This window comes from Mus musculus, chromosome 6 (genome assembly GCF_000001635.26).
Source record: "Mus musculus strain C57BL/6J chromosome 6, GRCm38.p6 C57BL/6J".
NCBI lineage: Eukaryota > Metazoa > Chordata > Mammalia > Rodentia > Muridae > Mus > Mus musculus.
This window is the reverse complement of record NC_000072.6, coordinates 122,175,407-122,194,287: the sequence shown is the minus strand read 5'-3', so window position 1 is coordinate 122,194,287 and position 18,881 is coordinate 122,175,407. Positions and strand designations below refer to the sequence as shown.

The following is an 18,881-nucleotide window of genomic DNA, read 5'->3' as shown; positions in this document are numbered from 1 at the left end:
CAGGGGTGGTGGTTCCCACCACATCTCCGTTTAACTCTCCTATCTCCGTTTATCTCCCTAGATGAGGCTGGCCTTGAACTTCTGTTCCTCCTGACTCTCCTGAGACAATACTGAGACAGATCACAGGCGTGGTTTACCATGCCCAGCTTGCAACTATCTTTTTTCCCTTCTTCCTTTTCCTTCTCTATTGAACAATTTCTCTTCTCTTTCTACCTCCAAATCCCTCCTCCCCTCTCTAAAAACCAGTGAGGGAGGGGCTGGCTAAACCGCACATCCAGTTCTGTTTTTATAGGCAGCAGCTAAGGATCACACATTTAAATGGTATGAGAGAAAAAATATGGGGAATCCACAGCTACAATTAGGGAGCTGTCAGCCATTAATAAGGTCACAAACACAAGTAAATCCAAAGTTAACTATAGAGCTGATTCTTTGAAAGAGGAACCTAGCCCTTCTCACTGGCCACACCACAGCAAGAATGATTCGGCCAGAATCAAGGCAGACACTCGGGAATTGCATATACTGTACACTATGCTAAATACCTTGAACATGGTTCAGAGTGGAAATAGAGAAACAATTCTCTCAAATCACAGATAATTAGGCTGGTTAATGATTTAGTTATTCCACTAGAAATTTTAGTTGTTGTAGTAAATGTCTTCATTTATCAGGTACAGAAAATCAAGTAGAAGACTGAGATATCTAAAGGTTAAATTTGACCTGCAGTAGTTTGAGCTGGAGGTAGATTAGGAGCTCTTTTTTTCTCTGTTCTTTCTGTCATCCCATAAGAGGCCAGTAAGATGCCTTGACTTAGGGCCTGTGTTCTCTTCACATTGTGAGTGGATTGTATTAGGTCCCTTCCTGTCTCTAAAGGCAGGACCTCTTTATTTCCTTATAAGATTGATTTTTATCTATAGATATCAGCAATGTATGCAGTGAATGATTGCAAATTAATCTATACAGGGCAGGAAGGAACACAAACAAGCACCACAGGGGAAACATTCTAGTGGAAAAGGACACAACTGTAGCATTTTCTACATATTCAACAAAGAGGCATCATCCCAGAGATTTTCTGTGTCTGAGTACTTTCTTAAGGATAGAAGTACAGAAGCCAGCAACTCACTTCCCACATACAGTCACTTGGAGCACTTCATCATTCACAGAGATGGCATTTGGGACCTTCAGGTCGACATTAAATCTGGGAAGCACTATTGTGAGAGAGAGGAGACACTCAGGAGTGGAATGACATGTATAGTTGCCTAAGTGATCACTCTCTGCCCAGAAATAGTGATTTCACATTAATAAGGCATGGCCCACCCCAATAAAGTTAGAATGATGAGTGTTTATACATTATATCACTTCTTGACAATCACAGGGATATCTACTTAAATAAGAAAAATGAACAAACAACAAAACAAAACAAATAATTTGCTTCTGAAAAATCCCAGAACTTTCTGGAACTCCCATGTTGCTAGATGGATAGCCTTAGCTAGAGTCAGATGGAACTCAATTTGTACAAAGTAATTCATCCTATGATAACCAGAATCCTATGAGATCTGCTTTTCCTTTTTGGTCTTCCCAATCCATACCAAATTCCATCACAGTAAAGGAGTGTTCTTCCTTCACCCCTGACTGTTTGTGCACCACTATCTTGTAGGGGCCCTGAATGGGCTCTGCTGCCAGGCTGAAGGACATTTGCTTAAGCCCATTCTCAGTCTTAATATCCCTCCACTGCATAATTCGGTTCTTTTTCGGATCCTGTAAAAGAGGTTGTAAATTTTCTAAGTCAATAAAGTATTAAGAACAACAATGCATGTAGGTTGCTGTTGATGGAAGCATTTTGAAACTTTGTAACATTCTTTTGTGGAGGGAAGGAATAAAGGTGAAGTGGGAAATAACAAGCCAGTTATCTCGAATGGGGTGGGCTGCCGACCCATAGCAGTTAGACTTTCCAATGTCAGGTTAATTTCATAATATTGAGTTCTCTTTGATTACAAAACACTTAAGTTTCTTACCTCAATGTAAGCCAGAGGAAGCTGAAACACAAGGAAAACAATGTTAGTTTAGAGCAACAGGCCACAACTGCTTTTGCAAACGAGTTTACAAAGATATTTACATTGGGACTCAAAACTATCAAAATCATAGTCATGTAGTAGCAACAAAAATATCCCCAAAAATGTGTTTGGGGTGGGGTCACCACAACATGAGGAACTAGATTAAAGGGTCTCAGTATTTGGAAGAATAAGAACCACTGATTTAGAAATTTCATACACATAGCAAATTCAATGAATTTATAGAATAGGCTTAGGATAGGAGTTTCAGCCAAAACTTAATATCCAGTAAAAAAGTCAATCGTAAGCCAATTCACCACCATAGAGAACTTTTGAGTGTATTTTCTAGAACTATCTTAGTCACACAAATCACTCAATAGATTGGGACTTACTATCTTCAAAAAGAACTTTGAGGAAAATCAGTAGTAAGTTTTCTCTGATGTTCTAGAGGACCTGCCCTGAGCCTTTACAGTACGGAGATTACAGAATTTAATGTCTCAATCTGGAAATTTTAGTGTGAAGAGTGGTTACTAGTTTTAAATATATCTAACCAGGACCTATCTTTCGAGAGTTCTAGCAAGCCATATACAAACACTGCACACAGGCAGTGCCTTCCATTCTTAGTCTGATGAGCTACAGAGGGATTAGCTCACCTCTGAACATAGCTCAACAGACTAAATTAGTGCCTAACTCTGCCCAAGAAATATAAAGAAAGGACTCAGTAGCTGCTCTTGCTTCAAAGGAAGGTTGATGCTGACCAGGGCAAGGGCTGCATGTTCAGAGCTTTTACCGGTGAAGGGTTTCTGATCTACTCAATGAAGTGTATACAGGAAAGACAGACAGGAACAGAGTCATTTAAGGTTCTCTGGTAACTGAGATGTCTAAAGAGGAATGTTTATTTTAGGCAAGCACAGATTTAAAGAACAGAGTCACTTCTAGCAGTGGAAAACAGAACAAGCAATAGCAGTTTAGGGGAATTACAGTGAGAGTGAACTCATTTCTGAAAGTATAGGAAAAGAAGCCATGACAACGGATCATGACAATGTGGTACAGGGGTAAAAAATGGATTTTTTTTTAGCTATGAAACCTAAAGTCACAAAACTTGCAGGGAAATGGATAGAACTTAAAAAAGTTACACAGATAAGGCAGACTCAGAAAGTTAACTGCTGTGTGACCTTTCTCACATGTGGCTCCTCACTTCAAATATTCATAGTTATATGTTTAATCTGGAGTACCTGTGAGAGCACAGAAACAAGAAGAGGGCCTGTTTGGGAAATTCCTCAAGTAATTCCTCGCAGGTCACATGAAAGCACAGTGTACTTGTGGGGAGTGGGGAAAATAGTTGAAAATAATATGGGTATGTGGGGTGAGAGAAGGTAGGGAGAGGGTAGGAGAAAGGAGGACCAGTGATGTGAGAAAAGAGTGGTAAGGGTAAGAGGGGTGGGTGGGTGAAGTGAGATGGGAGGGTGGGAGCAGTGAGAGGGTTAACCAACACAACTAATCTATGAAACTGTCATGCAGAAACTTACATATTTATACTTGAATTAAGAAATATAAGTTAAAAGGAGAGTTAGAAGGAAGATTCACTGTATTTCTTGAAAATGGTGTACCTGAAGGTCAAGGGTCATTAAACAAAGGTCTCAGTAATAGGCATGAGATACTTCCTCCATAAGTTGTTTGTCAGGGAGGCCTAGAGACTTTCCAAACAATAAAGCATCTTGTCACTCTTCTTGATTGCCTCAATGACTAGGTTGATAATATTCTATTGTGGAAGACACCACACACCTTAGTTAAAGGTTGTAGAGAAATGAAGCTGGTACTGTGGCTTCCTCCCTGCTGCCAAGCCTTCTCAATGCTACAGGGTACTGTACAGATTGCTTCAGAAGAGGAGACATCAATGGTCTCATCCATCTGAGAACCCTGTGAAGTATAGTCCCAACCTGCCAGGTAAGATGTACCCATGCAATATGGCACAACTTTTATGGTGGCAACAAGTGATCACTGATTAGTTTTGAATCTTGTTCTGAAAGATGGAATTAATATCAGGTACTGAAAACAATGTTAACAATCAATGACTGAGGAAGTCTTAAGCCCAAGGGATCAAGGTCTGGTGGATAATACTTTTGTATAGCTAATTTGTCATGGTGCCAATTTGTCTTCTTAATAAATTATGCTTAAATTCATACACAAATACTACACTCAGCTTGAAGCATTCAATCTGCAGTGTGACCTGAACAGTAGGCATCCTCTATTTTCTGTGTACTTTATTTCCTGACCTTTTGAATTAATTGGTATCTGGAACATACATGTTCTCTTTCCTGTTCTCACTCTCAGCTTTAAGTACTGAGAAGGAGCAGGAATCAGAGGAGGAAGAGGATTAGGAAGGAGAAGAAGGAGGAGGAGGAGAAGAAGAGAAAGAGGGGAGGAGGAAGAAGGATGAGAAGGAAATGAAGAAGAGGGGTAGAAAGAGGAGGAGGAGGAAGGTGCAAAGTGAAGTTTGAATTTCATAAAATTAGGATGAATCAAGGGAATAAAAGAGAAGTAATTGTTGACTTAACGGACTTTAAGAGCCAGGCATGGTGGCATATGCTTTAATACCAGCAATCTTGGGGGCAGAGGCAGAGGCAGAGGCAGAGGCAGAGGCAGAGGCAGAGGCAGAGGCAGAGGCAGAGGCAGAGGCAGAGGCAGAGGCAGAGGCAGAGGCAGAGGCAGAGGCAGAGGCAGAGGCAGAGGCAGAGGCAGAGGCAGAGGCAGGTGAATACCTACAAATTCTTGGCCAGCCAGAATAACATGGTGAAACCATGTCTCAAAACAAAACAAAACAAAACAAAACAAAACAAAACAAAACCATTGACACCTCAAAGTAGTCAAATTTGTGAAGTAAAAAAACTTTTCACAGAAGTCCTGAAGACCCTGGTTTATATGGCTAGGGAAGAAAACTGAGTTATAAAAAGTGAGTGAAGGAGAGCCTCTGAGGCAGCGCCATTTCCAGCTCCAGACAACCGGCCACCTTCCTGGTGAGAGCACAGGGGTCTACCCGGCCCGAGAGGCTTCTGCCTCACGTTCCGTGGGGGCCACCTTGGTTCCGGGACTCCGCGGCAGGCGGTCTGCGGGTGAGAGTGTGGAACACAGAGGCCAGCAGCTTCTGGAACGGGCGAGAGCCACAGAGCCTCTGAGGCGGTGCCATTTCCGGCTCCAGACAACCGGCCACCTTCCTGGTGAGAGTACAGGCGTCCACCCGGCCCGAGAGGCTTCTGCCTCACGTTCCGTGGGGGCCACCTTGGTTCCGGGACTCCGTGGCGGGCAGTCTGCGGGTGAGAGTGTGGAACACAGAGGCCAGCAGCTTCTGGAACGGGTGAGAGCCACAGAGCCTCTGAGGCGGCGCCATTTTAGGCTACAGACAAACTGTCACCTTCCTGGTCAGAGCACAGGTGTCCGCACAGCCCGGGAGGCTTCTGCCTCTCGTTCCGCGGGGGCCACCTTGATTCTGGGACTCCGCAGCGGGCAGTCTGCAGGCCAAAGCAACACAGCTTCTGGGAAAGATCCTGTTTTGGGCCTTCATCTTCGGCCAGGAGGAGGTCCAAACACCAGATAACTGTGCACCTCCCTGAAAGAGGAGAGCTTGCCTGCAGAGACTGCTCTGACCACTGAAACTCAGGGAAGAGAGCTAGTCTCCCTGGTCTGCTGATATAGTGTAACAAAATCACCAGAGGAACAATCTCTAAACAGAGACAACTATAACAACTAACTCCAGAGATTACCAGATGGCGAAAGGTAAACGTAAGAATCTTACTAACAGAAACCAGGACTACTCACCATCATCAGAACCCAGCACTCCCACTTCGCCCAGTCCAGGGCACCCTAACACACCTGAAAAGCTAGACCTGGATTTAAAAGCATATCTCATGATGATGGTAGAGGACATCAAGAAGGACTTAAATAACTCACTTAAAGAAATACAGGAGAACACTGCTAAACAAGTAGAAGACATTAAAGAGGAAACACAAAAATCCCTTAAAGAATTACAGGAAAACATAACCAAACAGGTAGAAGACATTAAAGAGGAAACACAAAAATCCCTTAAAGAATTGCAGGAAAACACAACCAAACAGGTGATGGAATTGAATAAAACCATCCAAGACCTAAAAAGGGAAGTAGACACAATAAAGAAAACCCAAAGTGAGGCAACAGTGGAGATAGAAACACTAGGAAAGAAATCTGGAACCATAGATGCGAGCATCAGCAACAGAATACAAGAAATGGAAGAGAGACTCTCAGGTACAGAAGATTCCATAGAGAACATCAGCACAACAATCAAAGAAAATGGAAAATGCAAAAAGATCCTAACTCAAAACATCCAGGAAATCCAGGACACAATGAGAAGACCGAACCTATGGATAATAGGAGTGGATGAGAATGAAGATTTTCAACTCAAAGGACCAGCAAACATCTTCAACAAGATTATTGAAGAAAACTTCCCAAATCTAAAGAAAGAGATACCCATGAACATACAAGAAGCCTACAGAACTCCAAATAGACTGGACCAGAAAAGAAATTCCTCCCGACACATAATAATCAGAACAACAAATGCACTAAATAAAGATAGAATACTAAAAGCAGTAAGGGAAAAAGGTCAAGTAACATATAAAGGCAAGCCTATCAGAATTACACCAGATTTTTCACCAGAGACTATGAAAGCCAGAAGAGCCTGGACAGATGTTATACAGACACTAAGAGAACACAAATTCCAGCCCAGGCTACTATACCCAGCCAAACTCTCAATCACCATAGATGGAGAAACCAAAGTATTCCACGACAAAACTAAATTCACCCATTATCTCTCCATGAATCCAGCCCTTCAAAGGATAATAACAGAAAAAAACCAATACAAGGACGGGAACCACGCCCTAGAAAAAACAAGAAGATAATCCCTCAACAAAACTAAAAGAAGACAGCCACAAGACAGAATGCCAACTTTAACAACAAAAACAACAGGAAGCAACAATTACTTTTCCTTAATATCTCTTAATATCAATGGTCTCAACTCCCCAATAAAAAGACATAGACTAACAGACTGGCTACACAAACAGGACCCAACATTCTGCTGCTTACAGGAAACCCATCTCAGGGCAAAAGACAGACACTACCTCAGAGTGAAAGGCTGGAAAACAATTTTCCAAGCAAATGGTCTGAAGAAACAAGCTGGAGTAGCCATTTTAATATCGGATAAAATCGACTTCCAACCCAAAGTTATTAAAAAAGACAAGGAGGGACACTTCATACTCATCAAAGGTAAAATCCTCCCAGAGGAACTCTCAATTCTGAATATCTATGCTCCAAATGCAAGGGCAGCCACATTCATTAAAGACACTTTAGTAAAGCTCAAAGCACAAGTTGCACCTCACACAATAATAGTGGGAGACTTCAACACACCACTTTCATCAATGGACAGATCGTGGAAACAGAAACTAAACAGGGACACACTGAAACTAACAGAAGTTATGAAACAAATGGACCTGACAGATATCTACAGAACATTTTATCCTAAAACAAAAGGATATACCTTCTTCTCAGCACCTCACAGGACATTCTCCAAAATTGACCATATAATTGGTCACAAAACAGGCCTCAACAGATACAAAAAATATTGAAATTGTCCCATGTATCCTATCAGACCACCATGGACTAATACTGATCTTCAATAACAACATAAATAATGGAAACCCAACATTCATGTGGAAACTGAACAACACTCTTCTCAATGATACCTTGGTCAAGGAAGGAATAAAGAAAGAAATTAAAGACTTTTTAGAGTTTAATGAAAATGAAGCCACAACGTACCCAAACCTTTGGGACACAATGAAAGCATTTCTAAGAGGGAAACTCATAGCTCTGAGTGCCTCCAAGAAGAAACGGGAGAGAGCACATACTAGCAGCTTGACAACACATCTAAAAAGCTCTAGAAAAAAAGGAAGCAAATTCACCCAAGAGGAGTAGATGGCAGGAAATAAACTCAGGGGTGAAATCAACCAAGTGGAAACAAGAAGAACTATTCAAAGAATTAACCAAACGAGGAGTTGGTTCTTTGAAAAAATCAACACGATTGCTAGCAATCTTAGCTAGACTCACTAAAGGGCACAGGGACAAAATCCTAATTAACAAAATCAGAAATGAAAAGGGAGACATAACAACAGATCCTGAAGAAATCCAAAACACCATCAGATCCTTCTACAAAAGGCTATACTCAACAAAACTGGAAAACCTGGACGAAATGGACAAATTTCTGGACAGATACCAGGTACCAAAGTTGAATCAGGATCAAGTTGACCATCTAAACTGTCCCATATCACCTAAAGAAATAGAAGCAGTTATCAATAGTCTCCCAGCCAAAAAAAGCCCAGGACCAGACGGGTTTAGTGCAGAGTTCTATCAGACCTTCAAAGAAGATCTAATTCCAGTTCTACACAAACTATTTCACAAAATACAAGTAGAAGGTACTCTACCCAATTCATTTTATGAAGCCACTATTACTCTGATACCTAAACCACAGAAAGATCCAACAAAGATAGAGAATTTCAGACCAATTTCTCTTATGAATATCGATGCAAAAATCCTCAATAAAATTCTCGCTAACCGAATCCAAGAACACATTAAAGCAATCATCCATCCTGACCAAGTAGGTTTTGTTCCAGGGATGCAGGGATGGTTTAATATACGAAAATCCATCAATGTAATCCATTATATAAACAAACTCAAAGACAAAAACCACATGATCATCTCGTTAGATGCAGAAAAAGCATTTGACAAGATCCAACACCCATTCATGATAAAAGTATTGGAAAGATCAGGAGTTCAAGGCCCATACCTAAACATGATAAAAGCAATCTACAGCAAACCAGTAGCCAACATCAAAGTAAATGGAGAGAAGCTGGAAGTAATCCCACTAAAATCAGGGACTAGACAAGGCTGCCCACTTTCTCCCTACCTTTTCAACATAGTACTTGAAGTATTAGCCAGAGCAATTCGACAACAAAAGGAGATCAAGGAGATACAAATTGGAAAAGAGGAAGTCAAAATATCACTTTTTGCAAATGATATGATAATATATATAAGTGACCCTAAAAATTCTACCACAGAACTCCTAAACCTGATAAACAGCTTCGGTGAAGTAGCTGGATATAAAATAAACTCAAACAAGTCAATGGCCTTTCTCTATACAAAGAATAAACAAGCTGAGAAAGAATTTAGGGAAACAACACCCTTCTCAATAGTCACAAATAATATAAAATATCTTGGCGTGACTCTAACTAAGGAAGTGAAAGATCTATATGATAAAAACTTCAAATCTCTGAAGAAAGAAATTAAAGAAGATCTCAGAAGATGGAAAGATCTCCCATGCTCATGGATTGGCAGGATCAACATTGTAAAAATGGCTATCTTGCCAAAAGCAATCTACAGATTCAATGCAATCCCCATCAAAATTCCAACTCAATTCTTCAAAGAATTAGAAGGAGCAATTTGCAAATTCATCTGGAATAACAAAAAACTTACAATAGCAAAAATTCTTCTCAAGGATAAAAGAACCTCTGGTGGAATCACCATGCCTGACCTAAAGCTTTACTACAGAGCAATTGTGATAAAAAGTGCATGGTACGGGTATAGAGACAGACCAGTAGACCAATGGAATAGAATTGAAGACCCAGAAATGAACCCACACACCTATGGTCACTTGATCTTCGACAAGGGAGCTAAAACCATCCTGTGCAAGAAAGACAGCATTTTCAACAATTGGTGCTGGCACAACTGGTTGTTATCATGTAGAAGAATGCGAATCGATCCATACTTATCTTCTTGTACTAAGGTCAAATATAAATGGATCAAGGAGCTTCACATAAAACCAGAGACACTGAAACTTATAGAGGAGAAAGTGGGGAAAAGCCTTGAAGATATGGGCACAGGGGAAAAATTCCTGAACAGAACAGCAATGGCTTGTGCTGTAAGATCGAGAATTGACAAATGGGACCTAATGAAACTCCAAAGTTTCTGCAAAGCAAAAGACACCGTCAATAAGACAAAAAGACCACCAACAGATTGGGAAAGGATCTTTACCTATCCTAAATCAGATAGGGGACTAATATCCAACATATATAAAGAACTCAAGAAGGTGGACTTCAGAAAATCAAATAACCCCATTAAAAAATGGGGCTCAGAACTGAACAAAGAATTCTCACCTGAGGAATACCGAATGGCAGAGAAGCACCTGAAAAAATGTTCAACATCCTTAATCATCAGGGAATTGCAAATAAAAACAACCCTGAGATTCTACCTCACACCAGTCAGAATGGCTAAGATCAAAAATTCAGGTGACAGCAGATGCTGGCGTGGATGTGGAGAAAGAGGAACACTCCTCCATTGTTGGTGGGATTGCAGACTTGTACAACCAGTCTGGAAATCAGTCTGGTGGTTCCTCAGAAAATTGGACATAGTACTACCGGAGGATCCAGCAATACCTCTCCTGGGCATATATCCAGAAGATGCCCCAACTGGTAAGAAGGACACATGCTCCACTATGTTCATAGCAGCCTTATTTATAATAGCCAGAAGCTGGAAAGAACCCAGATGCCCCTCAACAGAGGAATGGATACAGAAAATGTGGTACATATACACAATGGAGTACTACTCAGCTATTAAAAAGAATGAATTTATGAAATTCCTAGCCAAATGGATGGACCTGGAGGGCATCATCCTGAGTGAGGTAACACATTCACAAAGGAACTCACACAATATGTACTCACTGATAAGTGGATATTAGCCCAAAACCTAGGATACCCAAGATATAAGATACAATTTGCTAAACACATGAAACTCAAGAACAATGAAGACTGAAGTGTGGACACTATGCTCCTCCTTAGAATTGGGAGCAAAACACCCATGGAAGGAGTTACAGAGACAAAGTTTGGAGCTGAGATGAAAGGATGGACCATGTAGAGACTGCCATAGCCAGGGATCCACCCCATAATCAGCATCCAAACGCTGACACCATTGCATACACTAGCAAGATTTTATTGAAAGGACCCAGATGTAGCTGTCTCTTGTGAGACTATGCCGTGGCCTAGCAAACTAGAAGTGGATGCTCACAGTCAGCTAATGGATGGATCACAGGGCTCCCAATGGAGGAGCTAGAGAAAGTACCCAAGGAGCTAAAGGGATCTGCAACCCTATAGGCGGAACAACATAATGAACTAACCAGTATCCCGGAGCTCTTGACTCTAGCTGCATATGTATCAAAAGATGGCCTAGTCGGCCATCACTGGAAAGAGAGGCCCATTGGACACGCAAACTTTATATGTCCCAGTACAGGGTAACGCCAGGGCCAAAAAGGGGGAGTGGGTGGGTAGGTGAGTGGGGTGGGTGGGTATGGGGGACTTTTGGTATAGCATTGGAAATGTAAATGAGCTAAATACCTAATAAAAAATGGAAAAAAAATAAATTGTGTCTTGCAAAGACAAAAAAAAAGTGAGTGAAGAAGTACAACTTTTTCTATCAGATCAAGGGACTAAACATTAGACCAATCCCTGGGAGGCTGACAGATATAAAGAGGAACCAGGTAATAAACATGGTGAAATCCTGGCTTCTTCCTCACACTCCTGGTCTAAGACAAATAAATATTTACCCAAAGGCCTACCATAGGGCTCTGCCTCCTAATTCTAGGGCACCTCTGCAGTAGAATTTTCTGACACCAGGAAAAGTTTACAAGTTCCAGGCCAGTCAGAGAGGGTGACTCAGAATCCAAGTTGCATGGCACCCTAAAACTTACACCTGAGATTGTCATATTATCTCCTGTCTAGCACAAGCATATGTACGTACACACACACACACACACACACACACACACACACACACACACAGAAAAAAATAAACAGGCACTACATAGCCACACAAAGTACTAGGAAGCAAGTCAACAACTTTGGTGGTTTTGAATAGGAATAGCTCTCAAAGACTCAAGTGTTTCAATGAATGACCCTATAGAGAGTGGCACTATTAGGAGGTTTAGCCTTGATAGAGTAGGTGTTGTCTTCTTGTGAAAATATGTCATTGAGTGGGTGGGCTTTGAGATCCCAAATGCTCAAGCTATGCCCGGTATTACAGAGTCGCTTGCTGTCTGCCGATGAGGATGTTGCACTCTCAGCTCGTCTAGTACCTGCTTCATGACATGATGATAGTGGACTAAACCTCTGAAAGTGTGAGACAGTCCCAATGATATGTTTTGTTGTTGTTTTTCTGTTTTTTTTGTGTGTATGTGTGTGTGTGTATGTGTGTGTGTGTGTGTGCATTTCTTATTCTTTCCTTTTTTTCTTTTTTCTTTTTCTGTTTTATGAGTTGCCATAGTCATGGTGTTTCAGCATAGCAATAAAACCCTAACCTGCACTGTCAATTTTACCATGTCATAATCCTAATGGGTAAAGGGATTGAGGAATTGTCTCATACAATCCTATACATGTTTATATAATGAAGGATGGGACTTGAAATAATAATCCTAAGTGAGGCGATCCAGACCCAGAAAGACAAACATGATATGGCAATTATAAGCAGAAACAAGCTGTAAAGAAACAGATAAATTATACTTCAATCCACAGATGCAGACAGACTAAGTAACAAGGAGGGCTCTAGGGGATGCGTGGATCTCCCTGGAAATAGAAAACAGAATATATTTTACAGGTGTACTCAGGGAGGTAGGAGATGAAAACAAGAGGAATCAGATCAGGAAGGGAGGGACAAAGGAAGGGAGTAAGGGCAAGATGATTGGCATTGGAGACATGTAGGGGTTGATATGTTAACTTAGTGCAGTGGAAACCCCTGTAATTTTTTAGCGTGTCCTTTTTAAGGACTCCTAGTAATGGAGGATATGGAACTATCCTCTATAACCAGGTAAGGCTGCCAGTGGTGGGATTGGAACACTAACCCAGCCACAAAACCTTTGACCCACACCTGTCCTACCAGCAATATGTATGGATTCAATGGTGACTCAGAGCTTATGGGAGTGGCCAGCCAATGACTGGTCTAACTTAAAGCCAAGCCATGAGAGGGAGCCTATGCCCCCAAACTGCCTTCATGGCCAGGAATAAGAAGTTAGATAGCTCAGAGTCCTAGTGTAGAACCAAATATGACTAACAGAGGGGGAAAAGATCAACGAAGTGATTTGTAATGATATCCTGCTATACTCATAAGACCAGTGCTCAACCCAGTCTTCATCAGTGAGGCTTTCTCCAACAGCTTATGGGAGCAGATGTAGAGACTCACAACCAAACAATAGGCAGAGTTTGGGAAACCTTGAAGAAGAGTGGGAGCAAGGGTTGTAGGACTCACCGAGGTCAAGGAAATCAGTACAACATAGCCTACAGAATCAGTAAAACATGACCCATAGGAGTTCACAGAGACTAAAGAGACAATCATGGAGCCTGATGGGTCTGTGCTAGGTCCTCTGCATGCATGCTGTGCTTGTTTACCTCAGGGTGTGTGTAGGAGTCCTACCAGTGGAAGCAGGTATGTCTTTGACCCTTTTACCTGCTCTTGGAACCCTTTTCCCTCTTACTGGGTTGTCTTGTCCAGCATTTGTATGAGGGTTTGTGGCTCATCTTACTGAATCTTGTGCCATGTTCAGATGATATCACTGGGAAGGCTACTCTTTTCTGAAGGGAAGTGGATCTGGAGGAAAGGGATATTTGTTGGAGACTGGAAGGAACAGGGGGCAGGGAAGCTATGGCCAGGATGTTTTGATTAAAGGAGAATATATCATAGAAGAAAAGGTAAATACATACTTGATAAAATTATACAACAGATCATTGGGATAAACAGAATTTTTATACTCTCCAAAAAATGGTGTCCATTGTAATTTGTTATTTGTAAAGAACAATTTAACTAAAAGTGGATTGATACTCTGTTTAATATTTAAATATTTCTTTCAGAATTTTGTACAGTATTTTCTGATGATATTAATTCCTTCCAGATCTATCTCCTTTCCCTACATACCTGACTTAGTGTTCTCTTTTTTTCTCATCCATTAATTCCAATTTGTGCTGTGTATCTATATATTCTTGAATATGTGGACTTCCACAGGAGTATGGTAGGCTTAGAAGGGTACATACTCTTAAAGAAAACTAATTTTTCCCAATAGCTGTCATAACAATAGCTCATTAGCTAGAAGTGTTACTTCATTTCCATCTACCCTCTCTATGCAAGGATTTTTTAAATGCATGCTCTTGTGCATGCTAACCCAGCTCTAAGTTCATATGGGCAGCTGCCATGCTGTGTTTAGAGGATTGTTCCCTTGCATTTATTCTGTCTCTAACAGTCTTCAGCTCTGGCTCTTCAGTTTTTCCTTTGTCTCTGACACAATAATGTCAGTGCTTCTGGAAGTGAGCATGTGATTTAGATTTCCAATTTAGGATTTCATTATCTATAGTCAAGCAGGTAGAGACAGGAACCATTATCTCTACTTGCTAGCTTCCATACAGCTGGAAGGTGTTATCAATAATAACAGAGGGGGAGATGATGATCAATCTCACCCAGCTGTGAAGCCTATGAGAACCACTGGCTGGGTAAGACATGCCCAGTGGTGCAGTATTAGGACAAACGTGAAAGAAGTAACCAAACACTTCTGACTGGACTTAAGTCTCACTGTACAAGATGAAATTTACACACTTGTCATTGTAGAGCCAAGATCCTTAGGTTTCATGCATCATAGACCCCAAGCAAGAAGCCACTACTATTATGCTCCTAAAGGACACAGGACTAAGCCAACAGTTACTGATTTATCTTTAAAGCACCCCTCATCCCTCATCAGAGAAGCTTCTTCTCACATTAGAAGGTACTTAACACAGGTCCCCACAAGTTGTCTGAGCACAGAGAAGAGACCGAAATGCAATTTTATTCTTAAAAGAAGACTCTCTTTAGGGAAGAATCCAAGTTTTAAATACAAAGTTATAAAAATAATAGAGACTGTGAGAGAAATAACCATATTACACTAGAGATAGATTACTTAAGGATGGCACAAAGTAGCAGAATCCACAAAAGTAATGGCTGAAAAGCATAAGCAGCTGAAAGATTCTATCCAATAATAGTCTCCACAAAGAAAACCCAAAGATACTTAACCAATAAGCTACAAAATAAGGACACTCACATACAAAGAAGCCATAGGATGGCCAATGGTCACTGAGTGAGGGGTATAAACGGGCAAAAGATTAGAAGAAAAAAACAACTCATGCCTCAGAAGGGGCTGGAAATTAGAATATTGCACTGACATTTTTGTCTTGAAGAATCCACCAATACCCACAGTTTAAAGACTCACCAACTCATTCAGGGGGCGTAGAGTTTTATCCATAGAGACAACCCGAAATTTAACTGGAGAGAGAGAGAGAGAGAGAGAGAGAGAGAGAGAGAGAGAGAGAGAGAGAGAGAATTTACTAGTGAGGTCCACAGACACAGCCCTTCTTGCCATGTTCAGGATGGTGTCTTAATTCCTTTGCCCACAGTAGAGCTTCATACCTGATTGTCCTGGCTTGTACACGGGCTTATCTGTCTGGACAAAGACAACACTTTCTTTGTTCTTCACAAGCACTGCATTCCTTTTGCTGAATTCGTGGGTTGGCCCTTTGATGTCCACGTAGAGAAACTCCTCCTCATCAGGAGAGTTGAGTGTAGGGATCTGAGAACATCAGGAACAAGAGACCCTTCACCATCTGACTCTCATCACTTCTTAGAATACCTCACTAACAGTCTCTCCTTCCACCTCACAGGAAAGAGGTGGAGGGTCCATCAGTTTCTCTTTAAGGATTATTTGAAGGAAAAAACAGTGTCATGGAAAAAGTAATGAAATGAAAACACAACATTTTGTGTAAGTCAATGTGAGTTTATACGGACACAAAAACACAGTGATTTTTATGGAGTAAATAGAATCTCAATAGAAAATTAACTCTCAGAAATGAAAGAAAATTAGATCTAACTCTGAAACTGAGGTTGAGAGTAAGACAATATATTACTGGTTACAGGAATTATGTCTTGAGGATAGGTCCCAAAGAAGAAACCCAGCTTTACTCAGGATATCAGGATTATGAATAGGAAATGTGGTTCTAATTAGATGGAGTGCTGTTTGAAAGTTTATTAACTCACTAGTGGTAAGTATTATGAATTGGCAAACCCCTTCTTTCTCTGGGCCATAGGCTTTTGTTTTTCTTTTTCTTTTTCTTTCTTTCTTTTTTTTTTTTTTTGAGGTAATTCAATGGAAAAGCAGTGTATGCACAAGTATGGTCTCTTCTTATTTTGTGGTGGGATGATCTATGCTATTTGTTTATTGGGTAAATGTTCTAAATTTCTATTGTTTTCAGTTCACTGATATGCTTCTAGATTAACTTTTTAAGAAATATATAGGGATATTACATATATATATTCACAAATGTTCATAAATATAAAATAAATCAGGACAGGTATATAGTACTCACAATGAAGGAAACACATTGGAACAAGTCCTTGTCAACCACAAGCTCATCGAACAGGTTTCTCCTTCCCGTTTGAGATACCAAGGAAGCTGTAACGGTCACTGTCTCATTCAGATGGTATAAATGGAGGCAGATTTTCTCAGGGGTCTCAGTGTAGAGCTGAGAAGGGACCAGCACCATATACTTCCTGGAAAGGAAGGAGATCCAGCCAGCTGATGTCAGAGCTCATTGTCTATAACTGAAGTTTCACCACAGTAACCATTACCATTCATATTTCGACAGCTTGAGATGGCAGGTTGACAGTGTGGCAGATGTCACAGCTTGCCACACAGCAGAGTGGCAAGACAGTTATCAATCATCACCTTCAGCTGTGATACCTGCTGCTGCAGGTTAAAATGCCATGCACTCCCTTCACTAAACTGCCAGAGTTCAAGTTCTAGAAAGTTTTTATTTTTTTAAATGAAAATATGAGAGAGATGAATATTGCTTTCATAAGAAATTATCATGAGTGCTTTTCATTAGAATTTACAATTCCTTTAAAATTATTTATTTATTTTATGTATATGAGGACGCTGTAACTGTCTTCAGACATGCCAGAAGAGGACATCGCCCCATTACAGATGTTTTTGAGCCACCATGTGGTTCCTGGGAATTGAACTGAGGACCTCTGGAAGAACAGTCAGTGCTCTTAACCACTGAGCCATCTCTCCAGAACCCATTTTTAATTCTTAAAATATAACTCATTACCCTGTTTTTACTTTTGGGTACTCTTCAACCTAAGATTTATAATGTGACAGTAAAATTCCAACTTGCATAATTCACCTATGCTGTACTTTTGCAAATGTCGAAGGCTCTCTGTAGGAATCATTCTCTTCTTTTTCCTAGAATTAGAGATTTTTGTCCCCCAAAAATCTAGCCTGTCACTGCTATATCACTGTATGCAAAATATTATTAGCTTGCTTTTTATTTTTAACACCTTGAATATATTTTTCTGATCACAGATACAAAAAAAAGTTACTCAACAATATAATCCTATTTTATGGTTATTTTTGACATTAAAATAAATTCTCCTGGTAGTTTAATCCAAGGTCTTTGATGTTAACAAATGTATTATTTTAGGACACAAACATCCACAGATTTCTGATGTGCCTGAAGTCTTATCTGTCTCAAGGTTACACCACTGGCTACACATTTCCAATCAAGAATGTTAACAATCTAAATGCTTACTTTTCAAAGTTATTACATAGTTTCAACACCAGAGAATGTCTCTGACCATTGGGATTTGAGATACTACTTGTTCAGTAATAAGGGGAAAGTTATTCTAAATCACACCACACCTCAGTTTACTAACAATGATTGCTTTAGAGTAGGAAAAATGATTATCCAGAATCATACAATACTAAAGTTGAAGCACACATAAACAATTATTTGTTAGTTATAAAGCAAAAAGAATTTAAGGAGGTTTTTAGGGGAAGGGACTGTAAAGGGAAATGGATTGTTTTTTGATTTGAGGAGAGAATATACGAAGATGGCTTTGGAGGTACTCACGAGTCTCCATTGAGTGAAGAAGCAGAAGGCAGGAAGGCAAGAAGAACTGAAAAAAGACACAGCTGAGCCCGTCTGCTCTTCCACATGGTGTGGTAAGAAAGGACAGGAGGACAGGGCTTATGGTGTCTCCTCCTTAACACTGTCTCCAGAGTCCTCTACAGCCGGCTTATTTATGAGTCCTCTCTGAAAACAAATCGCACTGCCCAAGGTGTTTAAATAGCAAAATAGAATATTTGTTCTCTGTTAATGTCACTGTGTTCAGTGGTGGCCTGAGAATAACTCAAATAAATTACAACAGTCTCAGGAAAGGTGCCAGAGGAGCTGTGGATGGCATTGGTAAAGGGTCAACGGCACAGAACTTGCTTCATCTGAACTAGAGAAGACTTTCTCAGTCTTAATTACCAGTAAATCTTTGCAGCAGGTGGCTATGCTCTGACTATGTGTCATTTTTCACCTAACTGCTTTTACTCACTTATATTCTAGTAGCACTATCTGGGAATGTGACATCTACATTTCTCTCCTTCCTCATTTGAGTGTCACCAGAGTAGTCCATGTTGCAGATTTTAAGTTCTGTTTCTGATCGTTCAAGTATCTGCTTTTATGGGTCTTGTGTATAAAAAGGGGACTGTGGATACTGGGTAAGCTAAAAAACTCATGTATTACAAGTCACTGTACCTAATTCTTTGTTATAACATCAATTTACAAGTCTCATCTGGAAGCATGCTTCTCTATCTCTACAGTTTGCTAGGATGCCCAGTATAACTGTCCCACTAAAGCTGTTTGCTTCAATTGT

General features: G+C 40.5%; 1 pseudogene across 1 annotated transcript in view; it reads right to left on the bottom strand.

Moving 5' to 3' along the window:
• Mug-ps1 (murinoglobulin, pseudogene 1) overlaps window positions 1-18,235 on the bottom strand; it is a 72,514-nt pseudogene extending 54,279 nt beyond the window's left edge. The window contains exons 1-7 of the transcript NR_027619.1: window positions 18,089-18,235; window positions 16,544-16,727; window positions 15,591-15,750; window positions 15,394-15,446; window positions 2,010-2,030; window positions 1,584-1,752; window positions 1,118-1,202 (exon numbers count right to left, since the gene is read on the bottom strand). The product of NR_027619.1 is annotated as a murinoglobulin, pseudogene 1 (transcript). The remainder of the gene's footprint in view (window positions 1-1,117; window positions 1,203-1,583; window positions 1,753-2,009; window positions 2,031-15,393; window positions 15,447-15,590; window positions 15,751-16,543; window positions 16,728-18,088) is intronic.
• Window positions 18,236-18,881: the final 646 nt, after the last annotated feature.